A 26,507-nucleotide genomic window follows, 5' to 3' on the forward strand; every position below is an offset into this window, starting at 1 on the left:
AAGGTTTAATAAAAAGCAAAATAAATTTTTTACGTTTATGATCTGCCAATTTCCCAGAAAGAGTTTTGTGGTGACTTTAGTTATATACCAGATACATTAAAATCACCAGTGGACAACACATCTTTTATTCAGGTGCCCTCTGAAAGTTTTAAAAATTTGTTGACTTCATATCACTGAACGGTCCACTTTAAAATGGTTAAAATTATAAATTTTCTGTTTTGTGTAGTTTACCACAATTTTTAAAAAATGTGTTGTTTGAAGATTTTTGGGTTTTATAAAGGTATTGTATTAGCATAAAAATGAAAAATTTAAAAGACCACCTCTAATCCCATTATCCTATCAAGCAATATTTACATTTTAATTTTCTCTTCCTGCTGTCTATAAACATAATTCCACATAGCTTCAATATAATTTGCCATTCTTTTCATACTAAATTTAAATTCTGTGATTCATAGTTATACTTTTTAACATTGCATTCACAAGGTTTCATTGAGTAGGTCAATTTTTTAAATTGGTGAAAAATTGGAAATAACCTCAAATAAACTATTGTAAACATCTTCATAAATACAGCTTTTTTTTTTTCCTACTTCAAGTTGTATGTTTTTGATTCTCTATTAATCAACTTGCTTGGACAATAGTGTATTAAATAAGTTGTTAAGAGTGTTTATGAAGTCAAAAAAAAGCTTCTGATCGTCTGCCCATTGTTATTTCAAGAGAGTGATATTTTAATAATCAAATAGTACATTCAAAGAAGTTAAGATTTGTGATATCACACTAATTAGATATTATTATTAAAAATTTATATCATATGTAAAGCATTCTTAAAATAGCTACATTGACTTTTGCTATGATATTAGAAATGGAAAGATATATAAATAAAACATGTATATGTAAAACATTAGGAATTCTGTAATATTAGTACAGAATAATAGGGCATCATGGAATGAGAACAGTTAAACATTTTTTTTTAGTTAGCATGATTAAACAAAGTGGAAATGTAACTGAAGTATACAAGCTCATTGAGCTCTTCTAAGAGTAATTTTATTTCTTGGGCTTTTTTTTGTATTTGCCTCAGTTATTTGGAGACATAGAGGTAAGCCAAATCAGTATCTGGGTATATACCTAGATCCAGGTGAGTATAGAGGTGAAATAATGGTGTGAATTGTGTCACATTTATATTATACTTATGTATGCCTAATAAAAGATGGGAACTTTTATTAGAAATTTTTTAATCTCCTAACAAGAAAAGTGTAATTTAAAAAAATTTTAATACAAATGTATTTGCATTAGTTTCTGAAAGTAAAGGAAGGGTATACACATACAAACCATATGCATACAAAGATTTTTTTTTTTGATGGCAATGAAGTTAAAAAACACAATAAAATAGCACAAAATGAACTGAGCTCCTATATATTTTTAAGAGGCATGTAAATCACAGAGGATCGTGTGGTGATTATCAATAAGCTACACTCTATGAAATATTTGTCCTGTATTACCGCATACACTCCATTTTACCCTGCATCCTAATGCTGCTAAAATATAGTAGAAAGCAGCAGCATAGCACAGGGAGATCAGCTTGGTGCTTTGCGATGACCTAGAGGGGTGGGATAGGGAGGGTGGGAGGGAGGCTCAAGAGGGTGGGATATGGGGACATGTGTATGCATATGGCTGATTCGCTTTGTTGTGTAACAGAAACTAACAAAGAATTCTGAAGCAATTATAGTCCAATCAAGATCTATTAAAATAAATAAATAAAATAACATAAAATACAGCAGCTTTGAAGGATAAATATTACCATTTTAACCTATGATGTTTGTTTTCAGTAAATTCAAATTAAATATTTAAATGTGAATTTTAATATATGGCTTATTCTAAGTAAAATATTAACACGTAGGTCTAGTTTCTGCAACCAAATGTTTCCTATAAAGATACTTGCCTCTTTACTACTGAAATATAGGGTAAGTCTCCACATTTCACTCTTTCATCCAGTGGGTTTCATTTGTTTTTTGTGTGTGTTTTCTATATGAAATCAAAGGAGCAGTGAAGGTTGACAGGCTTATAGGAAGGTAAAATTGACTCACCTACCCCCCAGCAACTTGCAGCCTTATAACTTGTATTGTTTTTACATAGAAAAATTCATCTTAAATTTAACTTTTGGTCTACTTCTGAAGATTCTGTTTGGCAGAAGTCATGGGTGTATCTGTGTTTCTGTGTCCTTGAGATTCAGAAATGCCAAAGGTGTTCTACGATTCAGGAAACTTGAGTGTTTCTGCATGATACATGAAATGTATCATACTTTGGGATTTTTTTTAAACTTTATTTTTGCATTTCTGCACATGTCAATACTTTTGTTTTAGTTAAAATAACTTGTTACTGTAGAGAACTTATATGTTTTAAAATGCTGGCTTATGTAAAACCTTTGTACAAAACGATCCTCTTTTTAATGGGCTTGGCATCATTGTCAAGTGCCTTCTTGATTCCTTTCGACGTGTGCACGTGTGACAGTTGCTCTGTAGACCTTTGGTGCATCTTGATTCCTTGTTTTCATGCTTTGTCCAACGTAGTCTTGGCCGCAAAGAAGCCTGTAAGTAATGGAAGGAAACACTCTGCTGGTAAAGAATGTTACCCTCCTGAAGCGCTACCACCTGGAGTGTCTGGTTTCCGGCCATTGTGTCCTGCAGAAAGTGCAAAAAGCAACAGGTAACATGTTTGCATTCCCTGTCTTTTTCAGTCATTTAGAGTTCTTTATTTTGGAACTTGTATTATGTGGGTGGTCTCTGGTGCTTTGTGTAGAGGAAAAAAGGTAACTCACACATGGCTTCTGCCTAATGAGCCCTCTAAGGAAGAAAAATTAAAAGTAATTGGGAGTTTCAAGTTGTTTCTCAAGTGTCACAACAGAGGTAACTCCGTGGGAGTCTTGAGACTAAAATGATCACCAATTGTGCATGTGAGAAAAGTTTGATTAAAGGCAGGTGTAGTTGAGCGAAGCCCTACAGCACAGAAGTAGGAATTTGGAGACGTACGAATGGGAAAAAAGACATTTTAGGCATGGGAAATAGTTTAATGCAGAATGGATGAAAAATATGCATTAGACCTATTCTAAATCAACTGGCTTATTAACTCAGTAAATCCGATTTAGTGAGTCAAACTAGCATTACCTGATTTCTTATCCAGGGGATAGCTGTTCATAGTAATTTTTGTCACAGAACAGTAAATAAAATGGTTGAATTATAGCTTTAGGCTTGCTAAGTGAAATAGATGGCTCTAGATGATCTTCAGGTGACTTACTTGGTAGTAATCAGGAAATTGGGGATTAACAACTGCTTAAGAAAACAAAGAGAATTGATTTTAAATAGTACCTGAAGTAGTTACTGTGTCAAATATCTGTTCAGTTGCTCATGTTAAATGGATGTTTCTAATCCCCACTGGACAACCGACTACTTTTTTGCAAATGGTAATGTGAATTGCTGTTGCATAAACTATAGTGTTGAATCCCCAGTGTTTGCACTTGAGTTTCACAGCTCTGTAGTTTCCTATCTTCTTCCTGAGACAATTAATCGCAGGTCCATCCTCGTCACACAGGGTGGTAAATTAGAGAACGCTTAATATCACCATTTAAAGAAGAGAGACTGAAATCTCAACCATCCTGAACATAGGAGCTGAAGGGGCCTCTCAGCAGTTCAGAGAGTTATTAGCAAGCCAGTAGGCTGAATTCTGTTGTGTTTTCTCCGTAGCAGAGCCCTCCAGGTCCTTGTTTTGAGCTTATTTATTTTTATACACAATTCTGTATGGATACTGTTCATACTACTAAACAGTTGTATTAACTGGGTTTAGCTGGTGATGTATTTACATGAAGATCTAACTTCGTTTTGTTGCTATCTTTTTAGGGGCTTTCCATTCATCAAAGCTCGTGATGTATGTAATCAGTTGGTGGTGTGTAGCTATCATATTTATGATATATAGGGCTTGAATTGGGAAAGGTGGATGGTCATTCTTCTTGCTTTTTAAACTGACAGAGCCTTACAAGACGCATTTCCCTCTCTGAAATAAATCCATGTAAAACATGTTTGGTCGCTCTCCCAATGCAACTGTGTAGTTGTGTGGATTTGGCACACAACGGGCAGCCTTGTGGCTATGTCTGTAAACAAGGAATCCTGTTTTCCAGTCCACAAATCAGCTGTTACCCAGTGAAACGAACTTGACTGCCATTTCTGACCCCTCACATGGAGCTGTCATACTCAAGAATGTTCACATGTTTTCAAGAAACGTTGTTTGCGGGCTATATGTACAAATTCCTGATCTGAAAGCCAATATAAAGCAACATCTCCCAAACCTCTGCTCTCTCACCAAGGCCACACACATTCCCTCGCTTATGGCCTTATGGCAAGCTAATACTGTCAGTATCAGATTCTCCTTCCCAGTGGTCTTGGGAGACTGCATAGTTGCTCTGTGAAAGGCACCACTGCTGAGGTTGAGAGAAGAGCATCTTGGGTGTCAGTCCTGGCCTTGCATTCCCAGAGAGAAGGGACCTCGTTCTCCTGTTAGGGTTTTCCTATGCTGCAGGGTTTGCTGCTTGTTGTCAAAATGATGTCCTAGTGACTTGTCTTCTGCGTGGTTATATAATCCCAGCACAGTTCTTTATGATCTGTAGACTTTTATGGGGTTGTGGCCAGGTCAGTTTTTAAATGTTTGGAAATGTCCTATTGAACAACATTGCAGTGGCAGTGAAGCTTGCTGGGAGAATTGTTGCCCTAGTTTTGGCTTAAGGGTGGTGAGAAGATGAAATTTTTGATGGGTCAGTTTTAGTTGTGTATGTGTATGTGATTTATTTTTTTAAATTCTAATGTCTATTATTCACAGCTTAGATAGGTTGACTTCCTGATTATTCATCAGTCCCTTTACTGATGTATTTTCCTCTGAAAAACTACATTTTCTTCCAGACTGTTTTTGTCTGATGGTGAAGAATAAATTTTTCATTTGCAGTATAAAGTTGATCTGAGAAAAAGTGTTTACCTTGGATCTTCATTTGGCTTCTGTGAAAGAAACTTAATAAAATAATATGGGCAATTCCCATTACTAATCCTAACCACGTACAACAGAGGTCTGTACAGTAACATAGCAAAAATAAGTTACTGTACTTTTACTTAGTCATTGCCTATTTTACACTAAAGAGCAGTGAGAGACATTTATAAATAATGATACCTCAGATCACTTTTGTTAAATGTCCTCTAATATTTGGATATTTGGTATCTGGCTTGTGTTGTCTTTTATACAATCTTGTCTTCTTTCTTTGCACTTTAGTTTAACAACTCTGTGGTTTCCTATCTTCTTCTTGTGACACTCAGGTCCATCAGAATTTCCTGTGACTGTGACAGTAGAGAGTCCTTCCTCCTCAGAAATCGAAGCGGTCGATGATTCCTCAGAACGTGTTCAGGAAGAGCCAGAGAAAATCCGTTTGAAACAAGAAGCATTGCAGGTACAAAGTTATCACTTTAAAGCTATAGAGAAGATTACTTTTCAAACGGAAGGCTGATTGCAACACAGCACAGCTTGTGTGAAGGTTCTGTTTTCTCATGCCATCTGCATTGTATCCCCTTGAATGATTCCTTAAGCTTAGACCAAGGTGAATGATGGACATTTGAACTCTAAGAAACTAAAATCAAAACATGTCGTTACTAATATATTTTCCTTTGCTTAGAACCTTAGTATATTAGATTTAGGGAGAACCTTAGTGATCATAAGATAAGGAAATTGAGTTCTGAATGACTACAGTCAGCTGATTCAGTGCTCTTGTTTTACAGATGAGAAAATGGACAGTTCTAGTTGAACTCTTTTTATAAGAGGAAAATATGGCCTCATTTTAAATAAAAGTAAAGTTGAAAAACGTTTCGATGTTGATATTCTCCTTTCCTAAAATCAAAAATATCAAGAAGCTACATTCTATTAGCAAATAAACCTGCCCTCTAATGTCATTCCATACTTCTGTTTGTATGGACAGAAAAGGAAAATTGATTTTTATAAGAAATTTTTGTACCTCAAAATTAATATATTTATTTTATTTCAAGTTCAATGCAGAGCTGAACATTTCTAGTAAATGAACACCATTTGGGGGGGACCTTGTCTTTGTGCTACAAAGTCCATGTTTAATTTTTTTAAATTATTTAATATGACTTTCTCTTCATATGAAACATGACACTTGACAGGTTTCAGAACTAATTATCCCATTATTGTAGGACTACGGGAATTACTCTTTGATTTTCAAAAGAGAAAGTTAGATTTTTATTTTTTAATTAAAATTAATGATAATATAGAGAAATTTTAAGAAAAGAACTTAGAAAATTATGAAATGTTAGAGTAGGAGAAATCTGTAGTTCATGTAGAGTTACTCCCTTTCGTTTTATAAATGAGCACCTACAATTTGTAGAACGTAAGTGGTTTATTAGTAAATGGCAGAGTATGACAAGACCCTAGAGCATCTAACCCGCATTCCTTGTTATTTTAGATGTGGTGTATTCATTTCCTTCACGAATAGACCACGAGATTGTATTTGTAAAAGCAGTAATAGACAGTGGGGAAGTCCAAGAAGTTTAAACACTGGGACCACAGAATAGCAGATTCAGAATGCACTGAGAACCCTTTTAGCTCTTCTCTGTTTTGACAAGACACTACAATGATGGTATCAAAGTGTTTAAGTATATATGCCCACAACAATCAAGAGATTTCAACATAGTTTGGAAAGACAGAAGACAAGTGGAAGAGTGTGAAACTGAAGCAGTAGAACAGAGGAAAAGCATCACCTAGAATATGCACAGGGACCACGTGCAACTGAGGAGGATTCTGACCCCGCCTGAAAAAGTAGCCCCATGCTCAGGTGCGCATGTAGGAGAGAGGGTGGAGTTAGTTAAAAGCGTGACAAATAGGGGAGCTCATTGAAGGGATGTGTTTGGAGGAGTGGACTCCCAGCCCCGCCCTCACCCTCCTGAAATGAGATGATTTCATTTTGAAAACAGTGAAACTGGCGAGAACTGGGGCAGCTACTGTGAGTTTTTACACCCTCGAAAATTATGTTTGGGGGAGATCCTGTTACAGTTACTCCCCGCTTCTTCCTGCATAAGAAGCCAATCAATCGTTGACTTCAGGGAGCTTTCTGCGCTCATTCTTAAATAGAAAATAACTGTCTTTTGCCTGTTAGTTGAGTAAAGCTTACAATATGAGAGAGGGGGAAAGAGTGCAAACATATCCTAGTAGGACCAGGGACAATTTAGGGAACAGAATAATTTAAGAAAAAACCCTAATTAGTATCCTGAGAGAGGTTTAAAAAGAGCTAGCAACTATAAAATAAGACTAGGGTATTAATGAAAAGGAGAATGGTCAGAAAGCAAGAGGGGTCTCCTGGAAATGAAAATATGGTTGCTGAAATAAATTCAGCAGGAATTTAAAAAATTTCTCAGTATATAAAAAAGAAAGACACATTGGAAAATGTGATAGAAATATGTTAGAGAGGCTGCATCTGGGAGATCCCACATGTTACTATTAGAAAGTCCAGACCCAGAAAAAAAATGGAGGGAAGCTGTCAAAGGGCAACAAAATTCCCCACAGCTAAAAGTAGACATCAGGCCTCAGATTGAAAATAGTTATGCAAGATGAGCAAGAATAGACTCATACCTAGGCACCCTTCATTGTGAAACTTTCAAATACTGAAAAAATAAATTAAAATAGAATAAAATACTGAGAGGATACATCCATTCCAGAGAGAAAAATACTGGTCACCTAAAAAAAAAGGTTAAAATCTGACTTTATCATACTTGTCATGAGCACCATGGATCCTGGAAGGCATTAGAAAGATACCTCCAAAGTTTTTCAGGCACATAATTTTCACCCTAGGAGTTTGTATCCAGCCAAACTATCAGTCATACGTGGAGGCTGAAGAAGATATTTTGTACCCAAAGAAATTGGAAAAATTGACCTCCTGTGCTACACCTTAAGCTATTTATAGACATAATCCAGCAAAATGAGGCAATAAACCAAGAAGGAAGGTAATAGGGGATTCAGTGCAGATTGCAGCTAGTCTAGAGTGGAGAGGCTTCTATTGATTGTGTGATTGAGAGCTTAGAAACACCTTGAGGCATATTGTACTTACTAGGTGTTAGGCACTGTTGGAAGGGAGGAGGGAGAGGAAGAGGAGAAGGAACTTGAACTCCAGAGGAGAAAAGGCTATATGGACATAAACCTGAAGCACACTAGACTATGGTTGATTTTTAACCTAGTATTGGTGAGGAAGGGAAGAATCCACTTCAACTTGACACTATAGATGTCCCCCTTTTCAGTGACACACAGGGGTAATGACCACGTATCTAATTTGTTGTCCAAACCAGAACTTGTCCAAACTCCTTACACTTCAATAGTGTAAGGAGGCACTCTAATGCTGTAACATCAGGACAACAGGTATAAACTGGAACAGCCCAAGGCGGCTTGGGGTATGTGGTCACCCTGCACAAGGGCAGTGACACTGGCACAGTATGGAACGAGGTGTAGTCTATACACAGAGACACAGTACCTCTGCAGTGGGCAATATTAATTTCACTGTAATAATGGTAGTACTGTCTTGGTTTGCAGCTTTTATTGTCAACGTGCATGTAATCACAAATAACTAAAGTAAACTGTACTTAGTATGTATTAGTATTAACTTGGTACGTACTGAAATGTATTGTGTACTAGTATGTACTTAGTATATATTAGGCTCTAAGTGTTTTTGCATATATTAACTCATTTAATCCTCTGAATAACCTTATGAGGTTGGTGCTAATATTATTCCCACTTTTGAGAACAGGAAGCTAAGTCAGGGAAGGAACTTGCCCAGGCTGTACCTAATTTAAGGTTGGATCGAGGCTTTGAGTTTAGGCTCTCTGACTGTTCTCTTAAACCTTACTCCGTACTGACTCTCAAATAACAGAAGACTTAACTGCACATAGAATAGAATATAAATTTCAACTTTGACAACGTAACAGCTAGGTTTGGAAGGTAGACAGGAGGTAGAAAAAAGGGAAGATGGTATGAATGTCCTCATTTTACAAAGCGTGACGTTGAGAGAGTTTCTAGTTGATCAACAATGTAGGTTTTTAAGTATATGACTACAAGTCAAAGAGATCATGAGCAGTGGAATAACTCATGATGACATAACTTTACTGAGCAGTGTGGACATAGGAAAGAGTGTAGAGGAACTAAACCCTTACTTATTAGTAAGTTAGAAAGTGAACAGATAATGCCTCCAATTTAGTGAGAAAATAGTCATGTAAGAGTATTACTTGGACATGGAGAAGAATTCAAAATAACAATAGTTGGACCTCCCTGATGACGCAGTGGTTAAGAAACTGCCTCCCAAGGCAGGGGACACGGGTTCGAGCCCTGGTCCCGGAAGATCCCACATGCCACGGAGCAGCGAAGCCCGTGCACCAGAACTACGGAGCCTGTGCTCTAGAGCCCGTGAGCCACAACTACTGAGCCCATGTGACACAACTACTGAAGCCTGCGCACCTAGATCCTGTGCTTCATAACAAGAGAAGCCACCGCAATGAAGAGTAGCCCCCGCTCGCCGCAACTAGAGAAAACCTGCACGCAGCAACGAAGACCCAATACAGCCAAAAGTAAATAATAATAATAAAATAATAAAAAATAACAATATTTGACGTAAACCTCATAAAAAAGGAAATCCATACAGCCAGTAAACAGAGAAAAGTGTACGACTTCATTAAGTAACAAGTGAAAAGTGAGTCAAAACCAAGGAAACTACATGTCAATCAGATTGACAAATACATAAATAAAAAGTCTGGTAGTATCAGGTATTGTAGACCTGAAGTACTATGGGAATCCTCTACCCTGTTTATACTGGAGTATAAATCGACACAACTGCTTTGGAAAGCATTTAGCCCTCTCCGTCAACTGAAGGTATATAAATAGCCTGTGAGCCAGCAGCCCTCACCCCCGCCCTGTGTAAATGCACCAGAATAACCGGTACAGCAGGATTCCTGTCCATGATTTGCATTAGCACAAACTGAAAACAAACCAAATGTCCATTGAGTCAAAAATTAAATAAATGATGTGTATTTGTACAGTGGGAAAACTATCCAGCAATAAAATTGAATGAACTAGAGCTACAGGCAGCAATGTGGATGAATTTTTTAAACCAATGTTGAGAGAAAGAAATAAGATAGAAAAGACTTCATATACTATGATCCTGTACATAAAGTTAGATGTTGACCCAACTAAACTCTTTTGTTAGGGATGCATGCAGGTTAAAGGAAATGACTGTCAAGAAGTGAGGTTGGTGTTTAACCGGGAAGAGGGAAGGAGCTTGTGATGAGAAAAGGATATGGGGGGGTTTTTGCGATGCTGACAAGTCTCAATACTTTCAGATTCGAGTCGTGCTTATGTAAGTATTCTCTTTTTATTTGTCACATTCACAGTTTTGTTCTGTGCACTTCTCAGTACACATATCGTATTTTACAATTAAAAACTGCGTAAAGAATCGGTCGCTTCTTGAGTGCTGGATGTGGGAGTGGGATGAGACCGTTTCATTTTAAGCCCTTCACTACTGTTTGCATTCGCATGTTCATTCATTCAGCATTAATTGCACATATTCTATGTACCAAGCACTCTTCTAATTTTATATGTGTTTTAACTCATGTAATTCTCACAAGAGCTCTGTAATATGGGAGCTTATCTCCATTTTATAGATGAGGAAGTTGAGGCCTAGAGTTATAGAACTTGTCCAAGGTTATGTAGGTAATGGGTAGTGCCAGGCCCATTTGCCTCAGAGAATCTGAATATTTACAATATAATCTAAAAGAGAAATTTAATGACTAATTATAAGCAAAAAAATTGCACATTAAAGAAGATGACAAGTTTTCATCTATCCAGTTAGAGAAAAACACACAGTCCGTCTTTCACACACGTACATTTTATATGTACGTGTGTGGCAGGGATTTTCCTTATTAAGCAATTATTTACTGACCGTCTATGTTGTGCTAGGCACAGGTGCTGGGGATAAACACTTAATAAAATACACCCCCTATCTTCAAATAACTTGCACTCTAAGTGAGGAAGTAAGCCAACAGTTATAGTAGAGGTTATATACCAAGTGATACATCGCTGATGGCAGTGTAAAATCTCAGAAATCTTTTGGAAAGAAGTCTGGACGTAGGTACCTCAGAGCCTTAAAAATGTTCATTTGCTTTGATCTCAAACTCATTTTTATGGATTTATTGTAAGAATGTTATTCTCAATATGGAAAAAGGCCTTCATGCATAAAAACGGTTATTTTGTCTGATAATACTGAAAAGTTGGAAAGAATCTAAATGTGTAAAATGGTTAACCAGTAAACCCACTCAGTGGAATATTTTGTAGCCCACACAAAAAAATCAAGTTTATGAATCCCCTGATTATATGAGAAATGATTGATTTCAATGTTAAATGGAGAAAAGTGGAACATAAAATTTGATATCCAATATGATGGGAGCTTTGTCCCAGAAAAATCACCCTAGCCGGTGTACAGAAGGGTGGAATGGAGAGCAGATGGCAGGAAGGAAAATTACTCCAAAGCCTTATCATTAGTCTTACTTAAGTAATAGAATATCAAGCAATTTTACTTTCTAACTTTTTTGGTTCCATATTTCCATGTAAGGGACATGAATTCTGAATACTTTGTAGGAGGAGGGTACACTTTTTCACAAAAATTGAACACTGTGTTCTAACTTCCTCCATTAGAGGGAGAAACTGTTGCATGTAATTGCAATTTGATGTGCTATTTAGAACCAGTCAGGAATTTTAGTGTAGCTTCCTCTGACCGTGCTGAGGGTTTTTTGTTTTTTTGTTTATTTGTTTAGAATTTCTTTGAAATCAGTTTTAGAAGATTGATTAAACCATTATATTAAAAGTAGAGGAATTCTGCAATTTTTTTCCCTTTTTCCCCATTGAAAACTTGACTGGCTTTAGTAATGAAACATTAAAGAATTTGAAGTTCTTAGACTCTCAATTTTTTAAACATGTTCTGAATATAAAAATATATGTAGGGGCTTCCCTGGTGGCGCAGTGGTTGGGAGTCCGCCTGCCGATGCAGGGGACACGGGTTCGTGCCCCGATCCCGGAAGATCCCACATGCCGCGGAGCGGCTGGGCCCGCGAGCCATGGCCGCGGAGCCTGTGTGTCCGGAGCCTGTGCTCCGCAACGGGAGAGGCCACAGCAGTGAGAGGCCCGCGTACAGCAAAAAAAAAAAAATATGTTCATTGAGCAAATGTTTGAAAACAATGAACAACTTCTTGAAGGAAATAAAAGCCACCTCTGCATGTACACACACCTAATCTGCTCTTTTTTTTTTTTTTTTTTTTTTTTTTTGCGGTATGCGGGCCTCTCACTGTTGTGGCCTCCCCTGTTGCGGAGCACAGGCTCCGGACGCGCAGGCTCAGCGGCCATGGCTCACGGGCCCAGCCGCTCCGCGGCACATGGGATCCTCCCAGACCGGGGCACGAACCCGTATCCCCTGCATCGGCAGGCGGACTCTCAACCACTTGCGCCACCAGGGAGGCCCTAATCTGCTCTTTTGTCTTAAGAAAGTATCCGAAATATTTTGCCATGTCACTAACTACTCTTCTACATCAGAGAATTTGATTAAGCTTATGCATCATCTCCCAGGAAAAACGCACAGATATATTTTTTTTTTTTTTTTTTTTTATTTTACAAATTTAATCAGTTATACATATACATATGTTCCCATATCCCCTCCCTTTTGCGTCTCCCTCCCACCCTCCCTATCCCACCCCTCCAGGCGGTCACAAAGAACCGAGCTGATCTCCCTGTGCTATGCGGCTGCTTCCCACTAGCTATCTACCTTACGTTTGGTAGTGTATATATGTCCATGCCGCTCTTTCACTTTGTCACAGCTTACCCTTCCCCCTCCCCATATCCTCAAGTCCATGCTCTAGTAGGTCTGTGTCTTTATTCCTGTCTTACCCCTATGTTCTTCATGACATTTTTTTCCTTAAATTCCATATATATGTGTCAGCATACAGTATTTGTCTTTCTCTTTCTGACTTACTTCACTCTGTATGACAGACTCTAGGTCCATCCACCTCATTACAAATAGCTCAATTTCATTTCTTTTTATGGCTGAGTAATATTCCATTGTATATATGTGCCACATCTTCTTTACCCATTCATCCGATGATGGACACTTAGGTTGTTTCCATCTCCGGGCTATTGTAAATAGGGCTGCTATGAACATTTTGGTACATGTCTCTTTTTGAATTATGGTTTTCTCAGGGTATATGCCCAGTAGTGGGATTGCTGGGTCATATGGTAGTTCTATTTGTAGTTTTTTAAGGAACCTCCATACCGTTCTCCATAGTGGCTGTACCAATTCACATTCCCACCAGCAGTGCAAGAGTGTTCCCTTTTTTCCACACCCTCTCCAGCATTTATTGTTTCTAGATTTTTTGATGATGGCCATTCTCACTGGTGTGAGATGATATCTCATTGTAGTTTTGATTTGCATTTCTCTAATGAGTAAAGATGTTGAGCATCCTTTCATGTGTTTGTTGGCAGTCTGTATATCTTCTGTGGAGAAATGTCTATTTAGGTCTTCTGCCCATTTTTGGATTGGGTTGTTTGTTTTTTTGCTATTGAGCTGCATGAGCTGCTTATAAATTTTGGAGATTAATCCTTTGTCAGTTGCTTCATTTGCAAATATTTTCTCCCATTCTGAGGGTTGTTTTTTGGTCTTGTTTATGGTTTCCTTTGCTGTGCAAAAGCTTTGAAGTTTCATTAGGTCCCATGTGTTTATTTTTGTCTTTATTTCCATTTCTCTAGGAGGTGGGTCAAAAAAGATCTTGCTGTGATTTATGTCATAGAGTGTTCTGCCTATGTTTTCCTCTAGGAGTTTGATAGTGTCTGGCCTTACATTTAGGTCTTTAATCCATTTTGAGCTTATTTTTGTGTATGGTGTTAGGGAGTGATCTAATCTCATACTTTTACATGTCCCTGTCCAGTTTTCCCAGCACCACTTATTGAAGAGACTGTCCTTTCTCCACTGTACATTCCTGCCTCCTTTGTCAAAGATAAGGTGACCATATGTCCGTGGGTTTATCTCTGGGCTTTCTATCCTGTTCCATTGATCTATATTTCTGTTTTTGTGCCAGTACCATACTGTCTTGATTACTGTAGCTTTGTAGTATAGTCTGAAGTCAGGGAGCCTGATTCCTCCAGCTCCATTTTTCGTTCTCAAGATTGCTTTGGCTATTCGGGGTCTTTTGTGTTTCCATACAAATTGTGAAATTTTTTGTTCTAGTTCTGTGAAAAATGCCATTGGTAGTTTGATAGGGATTGCATTGAATCTGTAGATTGCTTTGGGTAGTAGAGTCATTTTCACAATGTTGATTCTTCCAATCCAAGAACATGGTACATCTCTCCATCTATTTGTATCATCTTTAATTTCTTTCATCAGTGTCTTATAATTTTCTGCATAGAGGTCTTTTGTCTCCTTAGGTAGGTTTATTCCTAGATATTTTATTCTTTTTGTTGCAATGGTAAATGGGAGTGTTTCCTTGATTTCACTTTCAGATTTTTCATCATTAGTATATAGGAATGCCAGAGATTTCTGTGCATTAATTTTGTATCCTGCAACTTTACCAAATTCATTGATTAGCTCTAGTAGTTTTCTGGTAGCATCTTTAGGATTCTCTATGTATAGTATCATGTCATCTGCAAACAGTGACAGCTTTACTTCTTCTTTTCCCATTTGGATTCCTTTTATTTCCTTTTCTTCTCTGATTGCTGTGGCTAAAACTTCCAAAACTATGTTGAATAAGAGTGGTGAGAGTGGGCAACCTTGTCTTGTTCCTGATCTTAGTGGAAATGGTTTCAGTTTTTCACCATTGAGGACGATGCTGGCTGTGGGTTTGTCATATATGGCCTTTATTATGTTGAGGAAAGTTCCCTCTATGCCTACTTTCTGCAGGGTTTTTATCATAAATGGGTGTTGAATTTTGTCAAAAGCTTTCTCTGCATCTATTGAGATGATCATATGGTTTTTCTCCTTCAGTTTGTTAATATGGTTTATCACATTGATTGATTTGCGTATATTGAAGAATCCTTGCATTCCTGGAATAAACCCCACTTGATCATGGTGTATGATCCTTTTAATGTGCTGTTGGATTCTGTTTGCTAGTATTTTGTTGAGGATTTTTGCATCTATGTTCATCAGTGATATTGGCCTGTAGTTTTCTTTCTTTGTGACATCCTTGTCTGGTTTTGGTATCAAGGTGATGGTGGCCTCATAGAATGAGTTTGGGAGTGTTCCTCCCTCTGCTATATTTTGGAAGAGTTTCAGAAGGATAGGTGTTAGCTCTTCTCTAAATGCTTGATACAATTCCCCTGTGAAGCCATCTGGTCCTGGGCTTTTGTTTGTTGGAAGATTTTTTATCACAGTTTCAATTTCATTACTTGTGATTGGTCTGTTCATATTTTCTATTTCTTCCTGATTCAGTCTTGGCAGGTTGTGCATTTCTAAGAATTTGTCCATTTCTTCCAGGTTGTCCATTTTATTGGCATAGAGTTGCTTATAGTAATCTCTCATGATCTTTTGTATTTCTGCAGTGTCAGTTGTTACTTCTCCTTTTTCATTTCTAATTCTATTGATTTGAGTCTTCTCCCTTTTTTTCTTGATGAGTCTGGCTAATGGTTTATCAATTTTGCTTATCTTCTCAAAGAACCAGCTTTTAGTTTTATTGATCTTTGCTATCGTTTCCTTCATTTCTTTTTCATTTATTTCTGATCTGATTTTTATGATTTCTTTCCTTCTGCTAACTTTGGGATGTTTTTGTTCTTCTTTCTCTAATTGCTTTAGGTGCAAGGTTAGGTTGTTTATTCGAGATGTTTCCTGTTTCTTAAGGTGGGATTGTATTGCCATAAACTTCCCTCTTAGAACTGCTTTTGCTGCATCCCATAGGTTTTGGGTCGTCGTGTCTCCATTGTCATTTGTTTCTAGGTATTTTTTAATTTCCTCTTTGATTTCTTCAGTGATCACTTCGTTATTAAGTAGTGTATTGTTTAGCCTCCATGTGTTTGTATGTTTTACAGCTCTTTTCCTGTAATTGATATCTAGTCTCATAGCATTGTGGTCGGAAAAGATACTTGATACAATTTCAATTTTCTTAAATTTACCAAGGCTTGATTTGTGACCCAAGATATGATCTATCCTGGAGAATGTTCCATGAGCACTTGAGAAAAATGTGTGTTCTGTTGTTTTTGGATGGAATGTCCTATAAATATCAATTAAGTCCATCTTGTTTAATGTATCATTTAAAGCTTGTGTTTCCTTATTTATTTTCAGTTTGGATGACCTGTCCATTGGTGAAAGTGGGGTGTTGAAGTCCCCTACTATGATTGTGTTACTGTCGATTTCTCCTTTTATGGCTGTTAATATTTCCCTTATGTATTGGGGTGCTCCTATGTTTGGTGCATAAATATTTACAATTGTCATATCTTCTTCTTGGATCGATCCCTTGATCATTATGTAGTGTCCTTCTTTGTCTCTTCTAGTAGTCTTTATTTTAAAGTTTATTTTGTCTGATATGAGAATTGCTACTCCAGCTTTCTTTTGGTTTCCATTTGCATGGAATATCTTTTTCCATCCCCTTACTTTCAGTCTGTATGTGTCTCTAGGTCTGAAGTGGGTCTCTTGTAGACAGCATATATATGGGTCTTGTTTTTGTATCCATTCAGCCAGTCTGTGTCTTTTGGTGGGAGCATTTAGTCCATTTACATTTAAGGTAATTATTGATATGTATGTTCCTATTCCCATTTTCTTAATTGTTTTGGGTTCGTTATTGTAGTTCTTTTCCTTCTGTTGTGTTTCTTGCCTAGAGAAGTTCCTTTAGCATTTGTTGTAAAGCTGGTTTGGTGGTGCTGAATTCTCTCAGCTTTTGCTTGTCTGTAAACGTTTTAATTTCTCCATCAAATCTGAATGAGATCCTTGCTGGGTAGAGTAATCTTGGTTGCAGGTTTTTCTCCTTCATCACTTTAATTATGTCCTGCCACTCCCTTCTGGCTTGTAGAGTTTCTGCTGAGAGATCAGCTGTTATCCTGATGGGGATTCCCTTGTGTGTTATTTGTTGTTTTTGCCTTGCTGCTTTTAATATGATTTCTTTGTGTTTAATTTTTGACAGTTTGATTAATATGTGTCTTGGCGTATTTCTCCTTGGATTTATTCTGTATGGGACTCTCTGTGCCTCCTGGACTTGATTAACTATTTCCTTTCCCATATTAGGGAAGTTTTCAACTATAATCTCTTCAAATATTTTCTCAGTCCCTTTCTTTTTCTCTTCTTCTTCTGGAACCCCTATAATTCGAATGTTGGTGCGTTTAATGTTGTCCCAGAGGTCTCTGAGACTGTCCTCTGTTCTTTTCATTCTTTTTTCTTTATTTTGCTCTGCAGCAGTTATTTCCATTATTTTATCTTCCACCTCACTTATCCGTTCTTCTGCCTCAGTTATTCTGCTATTGATCCCATCTAGAGTATTTTTTATTTCATTTATTGTGTTTTTAATTGATGCTTGATTCATCTTTAGTTCTTCTAGGTCCTTGTTAACTGTTTCTTGCATTTTGTCTATTCTATTTCCAAGATTTTGGATCATCTTTACCATCATTATTCTGAATTCTTTTTCAGGTAGACTGCCTATTACCTCTTCATTTGTTAGGTCTGGTGGGTTTTTATCTTGCTCCTTCTCCTGCTGTGTGTTTTTCTGTCTTCTCATTTTGCTTATGTTACTGTGTTTGGGGTCTCCTTTTTGCAGGCTGCAGGTTCGTAGTTCCCGTTGTTTTTGGTGTCTGTCCCCAGTGGCTAAGGTTGGTTTAGTGGGTTGTGTAGGCTTCTTGGTGGAGGGGAGTACTGCCTGTGTTCTGGTGGATGAGGCTGGATCTTGTCTTTCTGGTGGGCAGGTCCACGTCTGGTGGTGTGTTTTGGGGTGTCTGCGGACTTTTTATGATTTTAGGCCACCTCTCTGCTAATGCGTGGCATTGTGTTCCTGTCTTGCTAGTTGTTTGGCATAGGGTGTCCAGCACTGTAGCTTGCTGGTCGTTGAGTGAAGCTGGGTGCTGGTGTTGAGATGGAGATCTATGGAAGATTTTCGCCGTTTGATATTATGTGGAGCTGGGAGGTCTCTTGTGGACCAGTGTCCTGAAGTTGGCTCTCCCACCTCAGAGGCACAGCACTGACTCCTGGCTCCTCAATTTGGGATGATGTGTTGTCTATTCATGTATTCCACAGATGCAGGGTACATCAAGTTGATTGTGGAGCTTTAATCCACTGCTTCTGAGGCTGCTGGGAGAGGTTTCCCTTTCTCTTCTTTGTTCTCACAGCTCCTGGGTCTCAGCTTTGGATTTGGCCCCGCCTCTGCGTGTAGGTCGCCGGAGGGCGTCTGTTCTTCGCTCAGACAGGACAGGGTTAAAGGAGCAGCCTCTTCGGGGGCTCTGGCTCACTCAGGCCTGGCGGGAGGGAGGGGCACGGAGTGCGGGGCGAGTTTGCAGCGGCAGAGGTCGGCGTGACGTTGCACCAGCCCGAGGCGCGCCGTGCGTTCTCTCAGGGAAGCCGCCCCTGGATCCCGGGACCCCGGCAGTGGCAGGCTGCACAGGCTCCCGGAAGGGCAGTGTGGACAGTGACCTGCGCTCGCACACAGGCTTCTTGGCGGCGGCAGCAGCAGCCCCAGCGTCCCACGCCCGTCTCTGGGCTCCGCGCTTTCAGCCGCGACTCGCGCCCGTCTCTGGAGCTCCTTTACGCGGCGCTCTTAATCCCCTCTCCTCGCGCACCAGGAAACCAAGAGGGAAGAAAAAGTCTCCTGCCTCTTCGGCAGCTCCAGAGTTTTCCCGGACTCCCTCCCAGCTAGCTGTGGCACATTAGCCCCCTTCAGGCTGAGTTCTCGCCGCCAGCCCCAGTCCTCTCGCTGCGCTCTGACCGAAGCCCGAGCCTCAGCTCCAGCGCCGCCCGCCCCGGCGGGGGAGCAGACAAGCCTCTCGGGCTGGTGAGTGACGCTCGGCACCGCTCCTCTGTGCGGGAATCTCTCCGCTTTGCCCTACCCAGGTATGTGGGGAGTTTCTTGCCTTTTGGGAAGTCTGGGGTCTTCTGCCAGCGTTCAGTAGGTGTTCTGTAGGAGTTGTTCCACGTGTAGCTGTATTTCTGGTGTATCTGTGGGGAGGAAGGTGATCTCCGTGTCTTACTCTTCCGCCATCTTACCCGGAAGTCGCACAGATATATTTTGAATGTAGCACTCCTGAAGCCCATTCATGAACTCTGGTTGAGACCTCTTGTCATTCTTAGTGGCTTCATAGCGCATTCCTTCAGACGATGAGCTGTTTTTATTTAAACCAGTCCCAATTCGGAGGCTCTTAGCTTTCTTCTAGGGTTTGGTTATATACAATCTTATGACATCATGTTGGTAGATAAATCTTTGCCCACATCTTTGATTTCCTTAGGGTAAACTCCTGATATAGGATTGTTGTTAGGTACCAAAAGCTACTGTCCAGACAGTGATACCAGCTCCTCTCCCAATGATGGCAGGTAATAGAGTTCCTCATTCTTTAAGTGATTGTTCAAAGCAGTTAACATGTATAAATATACCTTACTGTTTTCATAAGTATAGGTATTATGATTGTTTATCACTGCATAAGAAACCACCCCAAAACAGTGGCCTAAAACAATGACAATCATTTATTTTGCTCACGAACCTGGGGGTTGAGTAGAATATTAACTCTTTTACTACACTCTTACTGACTGAAAACAATACCTATTTGACTAGCTCAGAGTTCTGTAGGTCAGAAGTCCAGGCACAGCGTGACTGGGCTTCCTGCTCAGATACATACGGGAACTTGTGGGTTCCCTCCTGAGAGTGTTAAAGCACGTGAAATTTAAGTGTAAGATATTGAGCCCCAAACGTTGGATGTTCACCATAGTTTGTGTGGGCCACAGAGCTGAAATCAAGATGTCAGTCTGGCTGTGTTAGCGTCCAGAGGCTCTGGGAAAGAATGCCTACAGGCTTCTTCTGGCTTGTTGGCATAATTCAGATTCTGCAGTTGCAGGACAGAGGTCCCCATTTCCTTGCTGGCTGTCAGTCGGGGGAGTGTTTCAGCTCCTAGAGGCCTCTCGCTTGCCTTCCCTGCCGCAGCATTGGACTTCTTCAGAGCCAGCAATGGAGAGTCTCCCTCTTGTCCCTTTTGTACTTCAATTCAGGAAGAGTTCAGGTCCTTTTCATGGGGTGCCTGAGTAGGCCACATCCACCTAAAATAATCTCCCTATCTTAAAAGATCAACTGATTTTGAACCTTAATTCCATGTGCAAAATCCCTTCACTACAGCACCTACATTTAGAGTTTGATTGGATAAGTGGAAGGTTTGTGTACTTCAGTAAGTGGTCACCTTGGGGGCTCTGTCAGAATTCTGCCTATTGCAAGCAGTGTCCCCACTTCAAGGACCGAAGTGTCTTAGTTCCTAAAACTCCTAAGATAGTTTATCAGTGTTCATTTTACTTCAGTGACCTTGGTGACGGGAAGACTACCACCTCCGTGAGCAGGAATGGCAGCCAGCTTCCTGAGTCCACAGTGTGGCTCTGCTACTTAGTAGTGTGACCTTGGCTGTGCTGCTCTACTTACTCTACTGCTCTGCCTCTGTTTCCCTCATCTGTAAAATAACATGGAGCTAGTGATCGTTCTTTCCTCGTAGGGTTGTTTGTTTTATAAATTTATTTTTGGCTGCATTGGGTCTTCGTTGCTGCTCGCCAGCTTTCTCCAGTTGCGTCGAGCGGGGGGCTACTCTTTGTTGCGGTGCGGTAGCTTCTCTTATTGCGGAGCACAGGCTCTAGGTGCACAGGCTTCAGTAGTTGTGGCACGTGGGTTCTAGAGCGTAGGCTCAGTAGTCGTGACGCACAGGCTTAGTTGCTCTGCGGCATGTGGGTTCTTCCTGGACTAGGGCTCGAACCCGTGTCCCCTGCACTGGCAGGTGGATTCTTAACCACTGTGCCAGTAGGGAAGCCCCCTCTTAGGGTTTTGATGATTCGATTATTTAATACCCAGAGAACTCCAGGAACAGTGCTTGACTGTAAATTGCTTTAAAAGTGATTACTTTTTTAAAACATGCTTTTGAATCTGCAATTATGCAATTCAGCTATGCTAAGCAGGTTCGTTAATAGGACTTCCTGCTATAAAGAGACCCACAAATAAAAATAGAATTTTTCTTTCTTGGTCGTAACTTCTTATTTCTGACTTACTATGTTATATGCATATGCCTTTTATGGTGGGCTGCCACAAATTTATGTTGGAAAGAGTGGAATTTAAATAAATCTTTGCAAATTTGATAGATTTTGATCATTCATTTCACTGGCATGGTATGATATGACCAGTAGCAGACTAAAATCTGAGTTCACTTCTGGCTCTGCCCCTAAATCCTGATGAGACCAATAGCTGGAAAGGCTTTTGGATATTATACTATGAATTACTTATAATATTGACTCTGTTTGTTTAGGAAACCCTGGAGGAGTGCCTAAAGCAGTTAAAGGAGGAAAGAGTAATAAGACTGAAGGCTGATAGACGAGTCAGTGAGGTAAACATGTTTCATCTGCTTTTGAGAGTGTTTTGGTTTTATTTTGATTTGATTTTAAGCCATATACACATATTTTGTAAGCTTTAGAACTGTAATATGTTGCAAATTGGTTGTGTCATATGGACTTTTGCATTTACTGGTATTTAGTGATCATATGATCTATATTCCAGAAAGCATGTTTTTAAGGATGTGAAAATCTGGTTTTGTGTATGTGTGTGTGTGTGTGTGTGCTTTTATATGACATTAGCTTATTTCCTGTTCATGATTCTTTGATTCAAGAAGGCACTTTCTGTGCATGTATTGTATATACAGTAACATAAAAGACATGATGAGACTCTCCTGGCAATGAATTAGGAAAGTGAATCATTGAAATAAATTTAAGATATTGGAAAACTTCTAAGAATGCAATGAAAGATAAAAATATATACTATGAGAATTACATTAGGTAATGTGCATGAAAGCAGGGCATAATTAAAAAGTTCTATCTAAATATAATTTATCACAGGGTGAGTGTAGGGAGGAATTTTTGAAAGTGCATCCATTGGATTGGCAGACACTCATTCAATAAATGTTGAGTACCTGCTCATGTAAGGCAAAAGGGGCATCATGAACATTAACAGCCTTTCTGAGAAATACGAGAGTTGAGCTTACAGGGGGTTTTAAGTGCGTAGATGATGAGCGGAAGGGGAAGAGTGCACGGGGGTGAATATGTTGAAGAAGCCAAAGAAAATATTGGTGATCGTACATTTAATAAATTGGGTTGGGTATGATTTAGGACTTTTAAACGTAAGCATTAGATATTTTACTCACTAAAGTTAATTCTTAACATTCAGCAGAGTTGTAATATGTTTTGTTCAAATCAGATTCTATAACTCACTTTCTAATTTAAGGGAAACTTAAAGCAGGTCATTTTCTAATGTGGAATGAGGCTCCATTATGAATTGAACCAGTTAGAAATGTGATCTTTTGTGAAAGATCATTAATAAAACGGTAGCTTGGGTTTATTTATATACCACCTAAGTGTTATATAGGAAACTTTGTTGGGTGCCTGTGGGTTTTGGTTATTATGTGATAAGGTCTCTGTCTTTACTGGCGGAGGGTTACATTAATTATAAATTAATTACATTTTGAGTGTTTTAGTTTTGTTCCTTGAAACTAGGCAAGACTACTTTTTGTTTGTTTGTTTGTTTGTTTTTTGGGTTTTTTTGCGGTATGTGAGCCTCTCACTGTTGTGGCCTCTCCCGTTGCGGAGCACAGACTCCGGACACACAGGCTCAGCGGCCATGGCTCACGGGCCCAGCCGCTACGCAGTATGTAGGATCTTCCCGGACTGGGGCACGAACCTGTGTCCCCTGCATCGGCAGGCGGACTCGCAACCACTGCGCCACCACGGAAGCCCAAGGCAAGACTACTTTTGATGACAATGAGAAAAAATCATGTCAGACGTTTTCAGTCTTCTTGTATAGCTGGAACATGAAAATGCCCAGTTAAGAAACACAACGTTCTCTTTGTGTGAAGCCCTTCATGCCCACTCATTGACAAGCATGATCCTGGATGATGAAGGTGTTTTGGGCAGCACTGAGAATTCTTTTCAGAAGTTCCATGCTTTCCTGGTTCTCCTTAAAGATGCTGGGTTAGTTCATTTCTCTTCATGGCATTCTTCTCTTTGCGACTCTAACGGTAGTTTGCTGAGGAACTGGAGCAATTTTCATGACTTACGTGGCTATATTTAGCCAAATTTAGTGTAATTATAGGTAATATAGTTGACGTTTTAAAATGAGGAATTAAATTTTTTAAGAAATGCAAGTAGGGAAGCCTGCTTTGGTAGAGTGGGGAGCCCATTATAAAAGAGTAACCTGTAGACAGAATAATTAGTAGGTATAGTTGTTTTGTAAAGACTAAATTAAAGGCAGTTTTCATTGAAAATAGTCGGGAATGCATAAGAATTTTCCTATCTTTCACTTATTTTGCTTGTTTGATAAGTTTGAATTAAAGTTATCTTTGCCTTAGACATAAAAATGATTATTAATCTGCAAGGAAGATATAGGTCAGTGGTTCTCAACCAGGAGCAATTTTGCTGAAAGAGGGAAGTGGAGATTGATAGTTGATGGAGTGGTGTTTTGTCAGTGAATGAATTGGTGTTGGTGTTGGGAAGGAAGGAACAAACACATTCTTGAAAACTGGAGGAAAGGTGGTAAAGAAGTGTGGGAATGGAGGTGTGACAGGCAGTGGACAGGGTGCATGGAACATATTGAAGCTGCTAGTGAGACAGTGGGATGTCTCCTGGAGGATGAATCTGGAAAGGGCTGAGGATTTGGGGGAGAGAGAGGCTTGTAGTCTGGAGTAGGATGTTGGCTTTTAAGATTTTAGAAGTAGGGCTTCCCTGGTGGCGGAGTGGTTGAGAGTCCGCCTGCCGATGCAAGGGCTACAGGTTCGTGCCCCGGTCTGGGAGGATCCCTCATGGCGCAGAGCAGCTGAGCCCGTGAGCCATGGCCGCTGAGCCTGCGCGTCCGGAGCCTGTGCTCCGCAACGGGAGAGGCCACAGGAGTGAGAGGCCCGCGTACCGCAAAAAAAAAAAAAAAAAAAGATTTTAGAAGTATTTCATGATTGTAGGTCTGGGGAAATCTAAACTGCTCTTCTGTGATTATAATAACCTTTGTCTTTTCTCCTTTCCTCCTCTCGTCTAGGCTTGGGCAGTTGGCCACAATGGCTGGTATAAATCAGTCAGATTTTCAATTACTAGGTCGTCCCCAGATGAATTCTCCTGTTAGTAGTCCACCTAAAGAAGAAAAGAAGGCACTTGAAGAAGGAAAATCAGAATCAAAACAGGGTGCCCCATAACAAATGCAAAATAGCCAAGTAAATGGACAGAACAGCACTTAATGATTCTAAGAGTGATTAGCAAAAAGGAAATGACCAAGTCAGGGAGAAAACAATAATGATCAGTCTCTAATAGCTCACATGCTCGGGAGCTAGAAGACTCTGGAGTCCTTTCCAAATCTGAGATTAGTAAATGTGTGCCCATTTCATGATACTGTACTTTTGTAAATAAGAAGACTGGAAGTTCTCTAGAAAATTTATGAGTTAAAGCAAACTATCCTTAATGAAGAAAGAAGACATTAGAGAAAATATTCCAGATTTTAAATTGTATAAATGTCTATTCTGTTCATATTTTATCTAGGTTTCTATTTGTATGCAGTCAGCTTACAATGAAGGAAAACTAATGAAGGTATACATACTGATATAATTTTTAAAATAAGTAGTCCAGACATAGCTAATAGGTAACATATTAGAGTGAATCACCTGGTTATGGGAATGGGAGGGGGAAACCTGTCAGCTTTTCCTCTAGCCTTACTTGGAGCCCCCATCAGCCAATCTCAGAGTGGTCTTGGGAACTGACAGCTTGAGAACACAGTCTGGTCACAAACTATATAAGGTTTACATGTGCCTAGAGGATAGAAAAGAAATTAATTATCTTACAGAATAGGGTTTTGTTTTTAGTGAGGGAAAGGAAATGGGTAATAAGTACCCCAATCACCAAAGTCTGAAAACGTAGTGGACATAGCCTTGGATATAGCTAGGTTAAGCTGAGAATCACTTGGCAAGATATAATTACAAAAAAAACTGGCTCTGAAATCTTCTGATTAATCAATTGACTGCGTTAATAATAAGATTACAGAGTAACATTGAAGTTTTGAACTCTACTTTTTAATGGTTGGCTTTGTTCATCACTGAATTTTTGTCTTGTCTTTTGTCTTCCCCTCCACTTTCCAAAAATTACAGGTGATGCTAGGATTCCTTTGCCTCTCGACTCCTTCCGTGTCCCAGCGTCTAATCAGGAGGCCTTAGAAACTTCCAAGGACAACCTGGGGGTCCCAGTCACAGAGCAGCGGCAGGAGTCTTTTGAAGATTTCATTGCTAGAACATGTTCTCCTTCAGCAGACGTCATTTCTGGAACTGGAAGTCAAAGAAAAGAAGAGGAATTATCTAGAAATAGCAGGTCTTCTTCAGAAAAAATGAGCAAAGCAGGTAAATAGACCAAAAACTACTCTGCTAAGAAACAACCTGGGAAGGACCTGCATTCCTGCTCTGACTCACCTGTAAAGCAGAAAAGCAAAGGAATTGGGCAAAATAATTCTTTGGTTAATAAACCAATTAAAAGTGAGTCTTCGAAAAAACACATTTCTGTTAAGAAAGAGAGTAGAATAGTGACTTTCATCAAAGACAACTAAAAGTAAACTCAGTCTACTAGAACAGTCTGAAAGTGATACTCTTGGATCTGATAGTGAATTTCAAGAAAGCATCCATACTCTATCATGCCTAACATAGGTCTAAATCTTTTAAAATTATGTTTTTGCCTTCAAATTTTAATAAATTACTTTTGTTTTTATTATAGCATATGGTGTTCTCAGTTACTTGACTGGAAGCCATTAGAGAAAGATTTTTTAATCTATACTTTTTTATTATAATGAAAGTTTGGGTGTACTTTTCCTTGTAACACTTTGCGCCATTCATTCAGCTAGTGTTTACTGAGGGCTTCATATGTACAGTACTTTTCTGGGTGCTGTTGCTTTCAGCCGTGAACAAAATAAAGCCTTTACTCTCCTGGAACTAGCACTCTGTGGTGGGAGAAAACATAAACAACAAAGCAGGCTAAGGGTTAAAAAGAGATGGGAATAATAAATGGAATAGTTTTACCATTTGGTTAAACATCAAACTATTATAAATCACACGGCCAGAAGCCATTGACATATTTTAATTCATAATAACCAGAGAGCCTCAAACATTTACCAAGGCACTTAACCGTGTTTATGGATTACAGCAACGCTCTGAGGTAGGGAACTCTTACCATCCCCATTTTATAGATGAAC

General features: G+C 39.2%; 1 pseudogene; it reads left to right on the forward strand.

Moving 5' to 3' along the window:
* The window catches only part of LOC132494212 (centrosomal protein of 78 kDa-like), a 142,531-nt pseudogene extending 116,590 nt beyond the window's left edge, over window positions 1–25,941 (forward strand).
* The last annotated feature ends 566 nt before the right edge of the window (window positions 25,942–26,507 follow it).

The sequence above is a fragment of the Mesoplodon densirostris genome, chromosome 7 (genome assembly GCF_025265405.1).
Source record: "Mesoplodon densirostris isolate mMesDen1 chromosome 7, mMesDen1 primary haplotype, whole genome shotgun sequence".
NCBI classification, from domain to species: Eukaryota; Metazoa; Chordata; class Mammalia; order Artiodactyla; family Ziphiidae; genus Mesoplodon; species Mesoplodon densirostris.